We start from the raw sequence: 14,385 nt of genomic DNA on the forward strand, positions 1-14,385 counted from the left end.
GAGGGGGTTGTTTTTGGATCACACCAAACTGTTTTTTTAATAGATTGCAACACGAGCATTTTTCCATCACTTAAATATCAATTTTTCTCAATATCAATTTTCCAACAATCTTGAAAAAAAATATGATTTTTCATAGCAATTATATATGGGACCACTTGATATGCAATCAAAATTTATCAGCATTTTAATTAAGGTGGATATTGCTCAGTATTGTAAGAATTTGGTATGAGGTAATTTATAATCCTCATCAATATCAGGATTGCGAAAGAAAAGATGAGTTTTTTTCAAAATCAAGGACTCATTGGGTCAATTATTATTATAATAAAAAAGAGATGATTTGCTATGATACTATATAAATATTTTAAATAAAAAATTGAATATTTTTAATTATTACTATTCAAAAAAGGAAAAATTATATATAATGGTAAATTAATAAATCAAATTAAATGTTATGACCATACTTTAATTTAATTGTGCTCTATAGTAAATTGTTTGCATCTCTCTCCCTCAAACTCTCGCTCGCCACTCTCCCTCTCTCACTCCGTCTCTCGCTCGCTCCCTCTCACTTTTGTACAAACACAAGTGTATAAAATGTGTTTCTGTTTATATAAAGCGAGAAAAAATTGTATATATACACACATTTTCGTTCCCCTCTCTCCCCTCTCTCAAATCTCGCTCGCCACTCTCCCAGATCTCGCGCGCCACCCTTACCTCTATCGCTTATACAAACAAAAACGAAATGTATAAATTGTGTTTCTGTTTGTATAAGCGAGAAAAAATTATATATACACTTGCAAATACATATATCTTCGTCATATGCACTTTTGTCTTTCTCTCTTTTTCGTTTTATACATACACAAATTATACAATTGATTTTTATACAACTGTTTTCTTTTGTATTTGTATAGCGAATTAAACAATTGGTTTCTTTGTATATGTATAGCAAATTATACATATTTATGTTTGTTATGAAGCACAATTGTGCAAAGTTTGTTATAACTTACAAATATAAATTTGCTATATGTGAGAGTTTGATTGGTAAAAAATAACTTTATCAATTTGTAAGCAAATTATTACTGTAATACATAATTGATCAGGTGACACACCACTTATTTTGAAATAGCATATAAAATTAAAAGTACCACTTAATATGGACCAAACCACCAAGGTATTAAATAGTGGCCCTATAAATATTTGTGAAGCATTCTTGAATTATTACATCTATTCAACTTCAGTCACTAAATTGTCAAAGATGGAAATCCCTTGGGTTTTCATAGTGTTTGGCTCATGGCTATTTGCATTAGCTTTTGTCATAAAAATATTGAACCATCCCAAGAGGAAACTACCACCAGGTCCAAAGCCATGGCCAATTATTGGCAATTTGAACCTCCTTAGTTCATTCCCACATAAATCATTGCACCATCTTTCACAAAAATATGGAGATCTAATGCTACTAAAGTTTGGTTCGAAGCCTGTTTTGATAGTATCATCTCCAGAAATGGCTGAAGAGATATTAAAAACACATGATATAATTTTTGCTTCTCGCCCTCAATTGGCTGCCGGTAAGTACATTAGCTATAACTATTCAGACATGACATGGGCATCTTATGGTGCACACTGGCGTCAAACTAGAAAAATATCACTAACCGAACTACTCAATCCTAGAACACTTAATTCATTAGAGTATATTCGCGTTGAGGAAAGAAAAACTTTGATTTCTCGTCTTTTTACTCTGTCTGGAAAACCAATCTTGCTTAAAGATCATTTAACTCTATTTACTCTTTGAACAATAAATAGGTTGATTATGAGTGAAACATATTGTAGTGATCAGTCAAACTCAGATACTTCAATAATAACTCATGAAAGATTGCAATGGATTTTGGATGAGTGGTTTATTCTTAGTGGGGTTATTAATATTGGGGATTGGATACCTTGGCTTAATTGGTTGGACTTGCAAGGATACATAAAACGAATGAAGGCGTTAGGGAAGAACATGACAGAGTTTTATAAATATGTACTTGAAGATCACAAGGCAAAGAGGCAGACAGAGGAGAATTATATTCCAAAGGATATGGTTGATGCTATGTTACAACTTGCTGATGATCCTAATCTTGAAATTAAGCTCACAACAGATAGTATGATGGGATTAATAAATGTAAGTTTACTTAATTTCACTAAAAAAAAAAAGCTAGAATAATAATATAAGATAGACCATTTACTTTATATCAATGTCAGGATTTGGTAGCTGGTGGAACAGATACTACAGCAACAATGATAGGGTGGGCATTTCAAGAACTTCTGAAGAGACCAAACATCATGGACAAGGCACAGCAAGAACTTGAGAGAGCCATTGGAAGAGAAGGATGGGTAGAAGAAGAGGACTTCTCTAAGCTACCTTATATAGATGCCATAATCAAAGAGTCATTTAGACTTCACCCTTTATGTACATTGCTTCCTCCTCGTTGCTCCACTGAGGATTGTAATGTCGCTGGTTATGACATACCAAAAGGGACAACGGTTTTTGTTAACTCATGGTCCTTAGGAAGAAATCCAAAGTATTGGGATAGGCCAGAAGAGTTCATTCCTGAAAGATTCATAGAAAATAACATAGACATAAAGGGACAAAATTTTGGGTTGTTGCCATTTGGTTCAGGAAGAAGAAAGTGCCCGGGGTATAGCCTAGGTATAAAGATTGTTCGAACAACAATGGCTAACTTGTTGCACGGATTTGATTGGAAATTAGCAGGAGATATGAAGCCAGAAGATATAAGCATGGACGAGATTTATGGATTGACTACACACCCAAAAGAACCGGTATCTTTGATCATGGAACCAAGACTTCCCCTCCATCTTTATTAGTTCTTCAATTATATCAATCTTGTTCTATTTATGTTATATGCTTGCACTAAAATAAAATTTCACTATTTTATTAAAATTGTGATGTTTTCATTTCTTGCTCTATGTTATAAAAATGATCTATTGTATATATAATTCTACTCTACTTTCTTTCTTCTTATACATATTTTTTTGTAATGTATGTTCTCATACATATTTGAAGGTTTGAGCGAGTTACAATCTATTTTATATATTTTAGTATTTATTTATCCATTTGTAAATTGTAACTTAAATTATGGTTATAAAAGTTAAGTTGTGATATTTTAAAATTATTGAGATTAAACTAGTTAAATTTGGTGGACCATGACCCACCCAATTTTTTCCTCATTTGACCTAAAGTAAACTTGTGCAGATGATGATTCAATCAAATTTGTATTTCAGCCTTTTTTAATATAGTCGATTTCAATTCAATCCGATTATCTGATAACTAAATTTCAAATCATCTCCGCCTATACATATGTACAGAATAATGATAAATTTCATAACAGATAGGTCAATTTCTAAGTGTTCAGTGATTTTTTTTGGGGTCAAATCTTATCAGTTAAAACAAATCAACATCTTAATAATTTTATAAAAATTTAACATGTCTAAAAATCGATAACTAATATCTTAAATCGATAAACTTCAAAATCAAAACGAATCAACCAATAAGCATCCATGCCGGCCACCAAATCTTATGAATAAAACGTGATTTGTAAGAGTGTACAAATAGAGGACTTGGAAACAATAATCAAACTAGCACCTGTTAAAGTTGAGATAAAACTATTACTACTTTTAAATGTGCCTATTAATTAGAGGACTTGGAAACAATAATCTAAACAACCAACTTTTGGCTTACACAAGGGGGCTATCCAAGTCCGTCCACATTTTTAAATATTAGACGTGTGATTTTTGCAGTACTTATGCCTAATCTTCTTATTAGATATGTGATTTTTGTGGTACTCTTGTTCAATCTTATTAATAATTCTGAAATATTATTATCTCATATATTATAAAACACTTACAAAATATTACTCTCCACGATAACGACTTCACCACAAGAACTACTTAATATTTTTCAGTATAACGTATGAATTATTAATTTTTCTTTGCCTTAAGTTAGCCTAGCTTCGTATATACATCGTTATGGTAGTTTGAGCCAAAAAAGATATTAGGTAAAGTTTCTAGTAAGCCTGAGAAACCTCATACAAATTGATTCCTTTTTTTAAGATTCTAGCTAGAGATGGGGTACTAATTGTGTATAACTATTGAGGTTGTTCACTTAATTTTGCTATGATAAATTACACAAAAACTAGCAAATAAGCAAAAAAAATCATTTATCACGAACAATTTTTTGAATTACACAATTTGATATTTTTCTTATATATAAGGTAATTAGTTATATATTTCTTCCTTTATTTAAGTTAAATATGAATTATGCTTATAGAAGTAGAACTATCAATATGGATTAGCACATATATGCTTTGGAATTTGGTAGGCCAAGTTGGGCTGGTTCATTTTTTATTTTTTATTTTATTAGATTAGAAAACAGTCAGCCCAACTCACTAATATGTGGGTTGTGAGCCGTATCGGGTCAGTCCATTTTTTAAGATAAAATTTTAAAATTTTTGAAATAACAAACATAATAGATATAATAAGGTTTTAGAGTTATAGTTTGTTAAGTGCCCTCCATATCTATAGTTTCGTTTGCTATGGAGGTTGCAGTTTGTATATTTTGTTTGTGAATATACAAATAGGGTAAGTATATACAAATTCCATATTTATACATTTAGAAATTTCTTAGAACTCAGTTTGTATATTTTGCTTGTCAATATACAAACAAGGAAATTTATTATGATTTTTCATAAATCATATACAAATAGGTAGGGTAAGCTAAGCATATATAGTATTTTTGGATTTATAGAATCAGGATCCAAATTATACAAAATTCTGAATTTATACAAATCAAATGAATTATACAAATCATGTGAATAGCAAGAACTGGGAAAATTATACAAACAGAATAGGCTGGACCCCAACAAACGAAACTAGAAAGTTCTTAACACATAACATCTATTAGAAACTATTACTATACTTAGTTCATTCATTTTTGTTGTCACTTATTTCTAAAATAAATTTACATATTTACTTTTCACTTTTAATATATCAAGAAGAGACAATACTTTTTTTAAATATTATATCCTTAACATTAAGTATTTATTTTTCAAATCACTTTATAAGACATCATTTAATAGAAATAATTTGATAAAACTTTATTTATTAATTATTTTCTTAATTAAAGTATAAGTCAAACTGTAATTATGATACTTCATCCATTTATTTTTATTTGTAACTTATTTCTAAAATAAATTTATATATTTACTTTTCACTTTTAATATATCAAGAAGAGACAATACTTTTTTCAAATATTATACCCTTAACATTAAGTATTTATTTTTTAAATTATAGGTCAAATCCACCAACTTCCCAGATCCATTTGCATTTCTTAATAATGAAATTTTGTCTTGCCCTATTATGTTTTGTTTTGCCTCATCTTGTTTAAACATTCTTATACACTAAACCATTGTCATCTACGAACCACTACTAAATATCCTACTACTTGTTTGTTTGTTTTTTTTGAATTTTATTTTTTATTTTATATTCGTAGCTTGTATTGGAGCTTTAATTGAAATCAGATAGCGCACTATAGAGAACCATTTTGTGTGAAATTTTCAATAAAATCAATATATATATATAAATCTGAATTCAAAACCGCTGATGTGGCATGCCTCTAAGGGCTAGAAAAATATTCATCTTTTTTTTTATATATATTTTTTAAATCATTTTTTAAATTTTAAAATATAAAAAGAGTCTCTTAAATATTGAAGCTAATCATAATTAAAGTCATTAAATTATAATTACTCCAATGGATGTTATTTATCTTTTCATATTCATATGTTACTAATTATTATACTAACTATAAATACTAAAGCAAATATCTAACACTGCATAACATTTTGTCCTTTTTCATTCATAATTTCCTTTCAATTCTTCTTCTTTTTATTTCAAACTCTTTTTGCAAGAAGTCTTTTTCTTTCTTTTTTTCCTTTTTTTTAATTATTTTATTTTAGCATTGTCAGTGTTGTCCATATTTTATTATCTTAGTATGTAATTTTCATGCCTGATTTTTTTATTTTATCTTATTTTCATCTTAATATATTAAATAAATTGAATAAATGCACTCTATTAATCATTTTCGTTTAAATTCTTACATTAATTCCTTTATTATTTTGTATATGTACGTTACAATATACCCAACTGGATAACGATACGTAAAACTCATTTTATGTGTTGCAAATATTCAATTCTGTCCCTAAATTTCATCTATTAATTTAGTTATTATTATAATTTACATGTATGAATGTCATATTTAATCTATCCATATTTAGGATATTCTCTACCATTATTATTAATCTCTTCCCCTAATTTTTTTTCACTTTTTTTGTACTACTTATATTTCTATAAGGAAATGTAGAAATGATCAATGCAGTAGTTATGAAATTTAAAAGGTAAGTTTCGTTGTAATTTAATAAATATAAAAATGTGAAAAGTCATTATTTTTAATGACATTTACCATATGAGTTATTATGTATTGTAGTTATATCATATTTGCACATATAAATATAAGAAACATTGCAAATGATTGAGAAGCTCAGTCAATTGTTGGGTGCTGGTGATATTTTACTGTTTATTTTAAAGGTGAGATTTCTATTTTCTTTTATATAAATTGATGATAAGAATATTTATCTTTTTCTATTTATGCATTTTTCAGAAAAAATTTATCAAAAGACATGAGTGTTTATGAATTGTTAACCTTGAATTATGATATTCTATTTTTGAGGAGTGTTGCTTGGAGGCTCAAATTTATTTTCTTTTATATGAATTGATGGTAAGAATATCTATCTTCTTTTATTTATTCAATTTTCAAAAGAAATTTATTAAAAGATATGAGTTTTTATGAAATTTGAGCCCTGAATTATGATTTTATAATTTGCAGGAGAAAGTCTTATATGGAGTCTCAACCTAAAAAGGTTGTTAAAAATTTCACATACATCAAAAGAAGTGAGAATATCTATTTTCTTTTCTATATACATTTTTCAAAAGTAATATATTAAAATGTGAACTATAAACTATAATTTTACATTTTGTTGGAAGAAGTGTTATTTAGAGTCTCAACCTAAGAGACACATTTGAAAATCAATAACAAAACGAGGTTGCTTAAAATTCACACATACCAAAAGAAGTGAAAATATTTTTTTTATATACATTTTTGTAAAAATATCATATTAAAAGACATAATCATCTATAAAATGTGAACTGTAAGTATAATATTATATTTTTTGTGGGAACAAATTTAAATTCAAGTTCAAGAAATTGTTTTAGAAGCATATAAACAAAAAAAACGTTGCTCAAAATTTCATACAGAAAAAGAGATTGATCGTTATTTATATTATGAATTGTTAATTCTTTATCCTTGTAGTTGCTAGAGAAAAGGAAAGTAAAACGAGAACAAGACACCAAAGAGAGTTTGCTTCACTACATTTTTTTAATATAAATTTCTTAAGACACAATAATTATGACCATAAATCAGAAAACTTTATAGGCAATTGTCCACTTTTATTGTACAATTTTAAAAAAAATAATTGTTATTTTAAAAAATGAAAAATAATTTATGAAAATTGGGAGTGTGTAATGCAAATTACTTTGACTTTTTGCCAATGATTTGAATTGAAAATCTTTTTTATTATTTCTCAAAATTTTAAAAATTATGAGTTAAATTTTAAACTTTCATAGTCAAATTGAGTTTTGCATAGTTGAAATTCAAAATAAATAAATAAAAATAATGATTAAATACCTCCTTTTAGTTACTTATGATTATGATTGAATGGACACGACATATATAAATTTGTAGAGGAATGAAAAAATATAGATTGTTTAGTTTTTTAAATTATTTTTACCATACGATATATATTGATTATTTTTTTAATAAAATTTATTATTCATTGTTTTTCTATTTTTTTTTAAAATTTTAAGTCGTGACAATTTAAAATGGTAGAATCATAAAAAATGAAGGTCAAATGATCAATTGGGTTTTCACAGTTCAAAACTATTTCTTTCTTATGTTTCTACGTTTTTTATTTTTTTATTTTCAAGTTTAAATAACTAATTTAAATAGGTTGTTGCATTTATATTGAAATGTTTTTCATCAATGCTTCCATATAAATTAAAGGAAAAATTATGTATAGATAAACATGTATATAACTTCTTGAATCAAATTTTCTTTTACTTACAAAAATAAGGAGCATAAGTTTAGCGATATAAAAAATATTATTAGAAGATAAAAACTCTTACTTAAGATTATAAAAGATATAAAACTTAAACACTAATAATATATTTCATTAAAACTTGAAATCTGATTTAATCGTTAGGATATCACTATAGAAAATATATAAAATATTTTAAGTACTCAACTATTCTAAAAAGTTAGTTAGTAAATCTAACGAATTATTATGACCGCGCGAAGCGCGGCTGAATTACCTCTATTTCAAAAGTTCTAACTTGAGACCTTTAATTAAAAATAAAGGAGTATCATTACTATATCATAATTATATTAATGTACATGTCCAATTCTAGTATACAAGAAGTGTTCATGACATTTCTTTATGTAATAAAATAAAACAAGCAATCACAAAAGAGTGTTTTTTTCGCTAAAAATTTTTTCCTCACTTGAGGACGCACTTAAATACCAATTTTTTCTCAGCATTAATAATTTTGCAGCAATCTTGTAAAAATATGATTTTTTATAGCAATATATGGGGCCACTTTGAAATATGCAACCACTTCTTCTCTTTTTATTGATTATTCAATTGCTACAAATATTTGTGAAGCATTCTTGAATTATTACATCTATTCAACTTCAGTCACTAATTGTCAAAGATGGACATCCCTTGGGTTTTCATAGTGTTTGGCTCATGGCTATTTGCATTAGCTTTTGTCTTTAAAAAATTGAACCATCCCAAAAGGAAACTACCACCAGGTCCAAAGCCATGGCCAATTATTGGAAATTTGAACCTCCTTGGTTCACTCCCACATGTATCTTTGCACCATCTTTCACAAAAATATGGAGATTTAATGTTACTAAAGTTCGGTTCGAAGCCTGTTTTGATAGCATCATCTCCAGAAATGGCTAAAGAGATATTGAAAACACATGATATAAACTTTGCTTCTCGCCCTCCATTAGCTGCTGGTAAGTACATTAGCTATAACTACTTAGACATGACATGGGCATCTTATGGTGCACACTGGCGTCAAACTAGGAAAATATGTCTAACCGGACTACTTAATCCTACAACACTTAATTCATTAGAGTATATTCGTGTTGAGGAAACACAAACTTTGATTTCTCGTCTTTTCTCTCTCTCGGGAAATTCAATCTTGCTTAAAGATCATTTAACTCTATTTACTCTTCGCACCATAAATAGGTTGGTTATGAGTGAAACATATTGTAGTGATCAGTCAAACTTAGATGCTTCAATATAGTAACTTATGAAAGGTTGCAATGGATGTTTGATGAGTGGTTTGTTCTTAGTGGGCTTATTAATATTGGGGATTGGATATCTTGGCTTAGTTGGTTCGACTTGCACGGATACGTAAAACGAATGAAGGCATTAGGAAAGAATATGACAGAATTTTATGAATATGTACTTGAAGATCACAAGGCAAAGAGGCAAAAAGAGGAGAATTATAGTCCAAAGGATATGGTTGATGCTATGTTACACCTTGCTGATGACCCTAATATTGAAATTAAGTTAAATAGATAGACCATTTTCTAATTAATTTGTCATCAATGTCAGGATATGGTAGGTGGTGGAACAGATACTACGGCAACAACGATAGAATGGGCATTTCAAGAACTTTTGAGGAGACCAAACATCATGGAGAAGGCACAACAAGAACTTGACAGAGCCATTGGAAGAGAAGGATGGGTAGAAGAAGAGGACTTCTCTAAGTTACCTTATATCGATGCCATAATCAAAGAGACATTTAGACTTCACCCTTTATGTGCATTGCTTCCTCCTCATTACTCTATTGAGGATTGTAATGTCGCCGGTTATGACATACCAAAAGGGACAACTGTTTATGTAAACGCATGGTCTTTAGGAAGAAATTCAAAGTATTGGGATAGGGCGGAAGAGTTCATTCCTGAAAGATTCATAGAAAATAACATAGACATAAAAGGGCAAGATTACGCGTTGTTGCCATTTAGTTCTGGAAGGAGAAGGTGCCCGGGGTATAGCCTAGGTATGAAGGTTGTTCGAACAACAATGGCTAATTTGTTGCATGGATTCAACTGGAAATTAGGAGGAGATACGAAGCCAGAAGATATAAGCATGGACGAGATTTATGGATTGACTATACACCCAAAAAATCTGGTATCTTTGATCATGGAACCAAGACTTCCACTCCATCTTTATTAGTACTCAAATTTGTTTTGTTTAAGCTATATCTAGCATTAATATAAAATTACATATTTGACAAAGCAACACATTTTAAAATTGGTCTTCTTTCAGTTCTAGCTTCATCCAAGAAAAGTCTGTTGCATGTATAAAGTTATCCCTTTTGAAAATTGAAAAGCATCAATAAAATTTCAGATTTGGACTCCTTGATCACACATAATCAATCTTTTTTTTTATGCAATAATGACCACTTAAAATGGAGCCTATTTACGAAAATTGAGTTTTTGAAATATTATATATGTCGGCTATATACAACAATGTCTATCTATGAAGTTATTGTACAAATTGAAAAATTTCGAAAGTTTTAAATTTTTAAAGAGATTAATTTAAGACATAATTTACTATATTTAAATAAGGGCAACTTTCAGATATAGCAAATAAAAAATTTATATTTGTATGCTATAGCAAAGTTTGCATAATTGCGCTTCATAGCAAACATAAAAACTGTATAATTCGCTATACATATACAGTTGAAGCAAATTGTATAAAATGAAGTGTATAAAACAAGAAAGAGAAAGACACTTGGGTAGAGAACTGTATAAAAACGAAGTATATAAAACAAATTGTATTATTATAAGTGTATAGAACGATTATATACAATTTGAATTTGTATAAAATGAGAAAGAGAGAAAGACAAAAGAGACTTGACAAGGAATATACAATTGAATCGAATTGTATGAAACGAGAAAGAGAGAAATTAGATACAATTTGAAAATTGTATAAAACGAGAAAGAGAGAAAGGCAAAAGAAACTGGGCAGGGGAGTATTTTTATTGTATAATCATAAGTATATAAGACGAAAATATATGTACTTGCATGTGTATATACAATTATCTCACGCTTTATACAAACAGAAACACAATTTATACATTTCGCTTCTGTTTGTATAAGTGAGAAAGGCGAGGGTGGCGAGCGAGATCTGGAAGAGGGGAGAGAGGGGAACAAAAATATATGTATTTATACAATTTTCTCTGCTTTATACAATTAGAAACAATTTTTATACACTTGTGTTTGTATAAAAAGTAAGGAAGCGAGCGAGAGATTGGAGGAGAGTGGTGAGTGAGATATTTGGGAGAGAGGCGCCTGACAATTTTTTGCAAATGTTTGCTATGGAGCACAATTAAATCAAACCCTAGCTACTTCATTTATTTTTAAGTTATTAATTTGCTATTATATACAATTTTCCCTTTAAATAATCATTCTATTATAGTTGACTTTCATCATTCACCTAAAAATATAAATATGTTAAATCGAGGCTCTAATATCGATTTGTTGGAAAATGAAGAAGAACAACAAAAATAGTCACTAAAGAAATAATGGGGATATGATAAAAAATAATAATAAAGACTCCAAGAAATTTATATGAAAATCTTTTAAGGAAAAAATCATGTACCATTGATATCATTATACTAAACAAATTTCTTTATATTATGTGAACTTGGATAAAATATTAGAAAAAATAATTTAGACTTGGAATAGATAGTCTTTTAATTTCCATTTTGTTAAAATATCTTACATTTTATAATACCCAATTACCCCCCTAGCCTATACCCAAAATTCCTACGACACACCTTATCTTTAATGAGGTCCTATTACCCCCTCCAACTTTTTTTTTAAGTAATATATTACCCCTTGCGTGCCTACGTGGCAAAAATAATCTGCAAGGTCGATTTGTTTGTTGAACACGCGCCAGGACCCACTTTTTCAGTTTTCGATAAAGTGACTTTAATGATATATACTCCTCCTCTCTCACGTCCCACCCCACTCCCTATACCCCATAATTAATAAATCTATATGAATAAAGATAATGAGTTTTGTTTCAAATTGTTAATATTGATCTTTTATTATTTTATCATTTGGTTTAATATAATTATCAAGTTCAGAATTAATAATCGACATAAAATAAGAATTAATAATCGACATAAAAAGATGTAAAGAATATATTAAATTTTACTTTACCTTTTCAAATCAAGGAGCTTGAATGATAATGGATGGAGCTTCTTCAAAAATGAAGAACCATAAACATGGGGTTATTTTTTGAAAAGAGGAAGAAGATGCTTTGAGAGAAACAATAAAATTTATTTTTGAATTTTTTTTCAAATTGCTTTGACACGTGGCTCATTTTTATTGGCCATTGTTAGCCAAAAGCTGCACTCACTCTGCACTCACTCCGCACTCACGCGCCCTACATGGGTGAAATCACGATTTTTGCCACGTAGGCACGCAAGGGGTAATATATTACTTAAAAAAAAAGTTGGAGGGGGTAATAGGACCTCATCAAAGATAAGGTGTGTCGTAGGGATTTTGGGTATAGGCTAGGGGGATAATTGGGTATTATCCCTATATTTTTCTTCACAAGTTATATTATATAGTCTATAGTATGGCTCACTCTATTCTTTAATATTTTTATCTAGTCTATAGTATATAGCTCAATCTACTCTTTAATATTTTTATCTCTATAATGATGTAGAGCTCCTTATTCATAGAGATAAAATGTGCCTAATTTTTCATTTTGTGTTAATTGACCTGTAGCAAATTTCAATAAAGATATACCAAATATCTATTGCAAACAGAAAAGGAAGAGTTTCTTCCTTACATATGGGATATAGGCTGGAACACACAAACGAAAGTAGAAAGTTCTTTGAACACAAAATATCTTAACGAAGTATTTTCTTCGTTCACTTTTAATTGTCACTTATTTTTATAGTATAATTTTTTCTTTACTTTCACTTTTAACATATCAAGAAGAGATAATATTTTTTTAAAATGTTTTACTTTAACATTGGATACTTATTTTTCAAATCATTTTCTAAGAAATCATTTAATCGGAATAGTTTGGTAAAATATATTTATAATTAATTATTTTCTTAATTGATGCGTTAAGTTAAACTGTGACAAGTAAAAGTGAACAAATCGAGTATTTTGCTCCCAATTTTTTTTTTTTTGGAAAAATATTGGTCAAATTCAACAACTTCCCCAGCTCCATTTGCATTTCTTAAGAATGAAAATTTTATCTTACCCTATTATGTTTTGTCTTGCCTTATCTCGTTTAAATATTCCTCTACACTAAGCCGTTGTCATCTACCCTACAGTAGCTTGTATTGGATCTCCAACTGAAATCGGACTATAGAGAACCATTTTGTGTGACATTGTCAATAAAATTACCTCTATATCAAAAATTCTAATTCGAGACCTCTAATAAGGATAAAGTAGTATCATCACTAAATCGTAACTCATATTAATGTACTTGTCCAATTCTAGTAAACAAGAAGTGTGTTCATGACATTTCTTTACGTAATAAAATAAGCAATCACAAAGGAGTGCTTTCTTTTGTATATATTCTGCGAACCCATAACCAAATGAAGCAATTGGTGCAGTGATCGCTGCGCACCTAGCGAAGTTCGTCACATTCGCAGAACGTGTGTTGAAATCCCCTGGTAGGCATTTATTTTTGGGATAATTTCTTTTGATATTTGCACTGTTTTGAGGGATTAATTTCTAAGCTTTTGTTTATATAAATTTTCTGGATAATTTCTTTTGGTATTTGCACTGTTTTTGGATTAATTTCTAAGCCTTTGTTTATATAAATTTTCCTTAAAAAAAAATAGAAAATCTATAAAGAAAAAGTATTTGTGTCGTAATAATTTTTTTAAAAAAATAACATAAAGTCGGTAAAAGATTAATTAAAAACATGTTGGGTTATGGGTCTTTTTCCCTTCCTATGTGGATAAATAAAAGCCCAATTTGGACCAACCCATTTTTGCCCATAGGCCCATTCTTATGAGGCAAATATAAGCCTATTTAGGTCTTATTTTCATATACAAGAGTTTTTTTTCAGCAGCCAAAAAGAGAGAGAGAGAGATTTTCGCAGTCAAAAATTCAGCCCTAACAACCAACTTCAAATTGCGATTCCCGCTTCGTTTCTTGTCCGATTG

General features: G+C 29.0%; 2 pseudogenes; both read left to right on the forward strand.

Annotated features, from left to right (window-relative positions):
* Positions 1-1,252: 1,252 nt before the first annotated feature.
* LOC107017278 lies at positions 1,253-2,991 on the forward strand (annotated as a pseudogene).
* Positions 2,992-8,826: 5,835 nt separating this feature from the next.
* On the forward strand, positions 8,827-10,474 carry LOC107017285 (annotated as a pseudogene).
* Positions 10,475-14,385: the final 3,911 nt, after the last annotated feature.

The sequence above is a fragment of the Solanum pennellii genome, chromosome 4 (assembly GCF_001406875.1).
Source record: "Solanum pennellii chromosome 4, SPENNV200".
Classification (NCBI taxonomy): Eukaryota; Viridiplantae; Streptophyta; class Magnoliopsida; order Solanales; family Solanaceae; genus Solanum; species Solanum pennellii.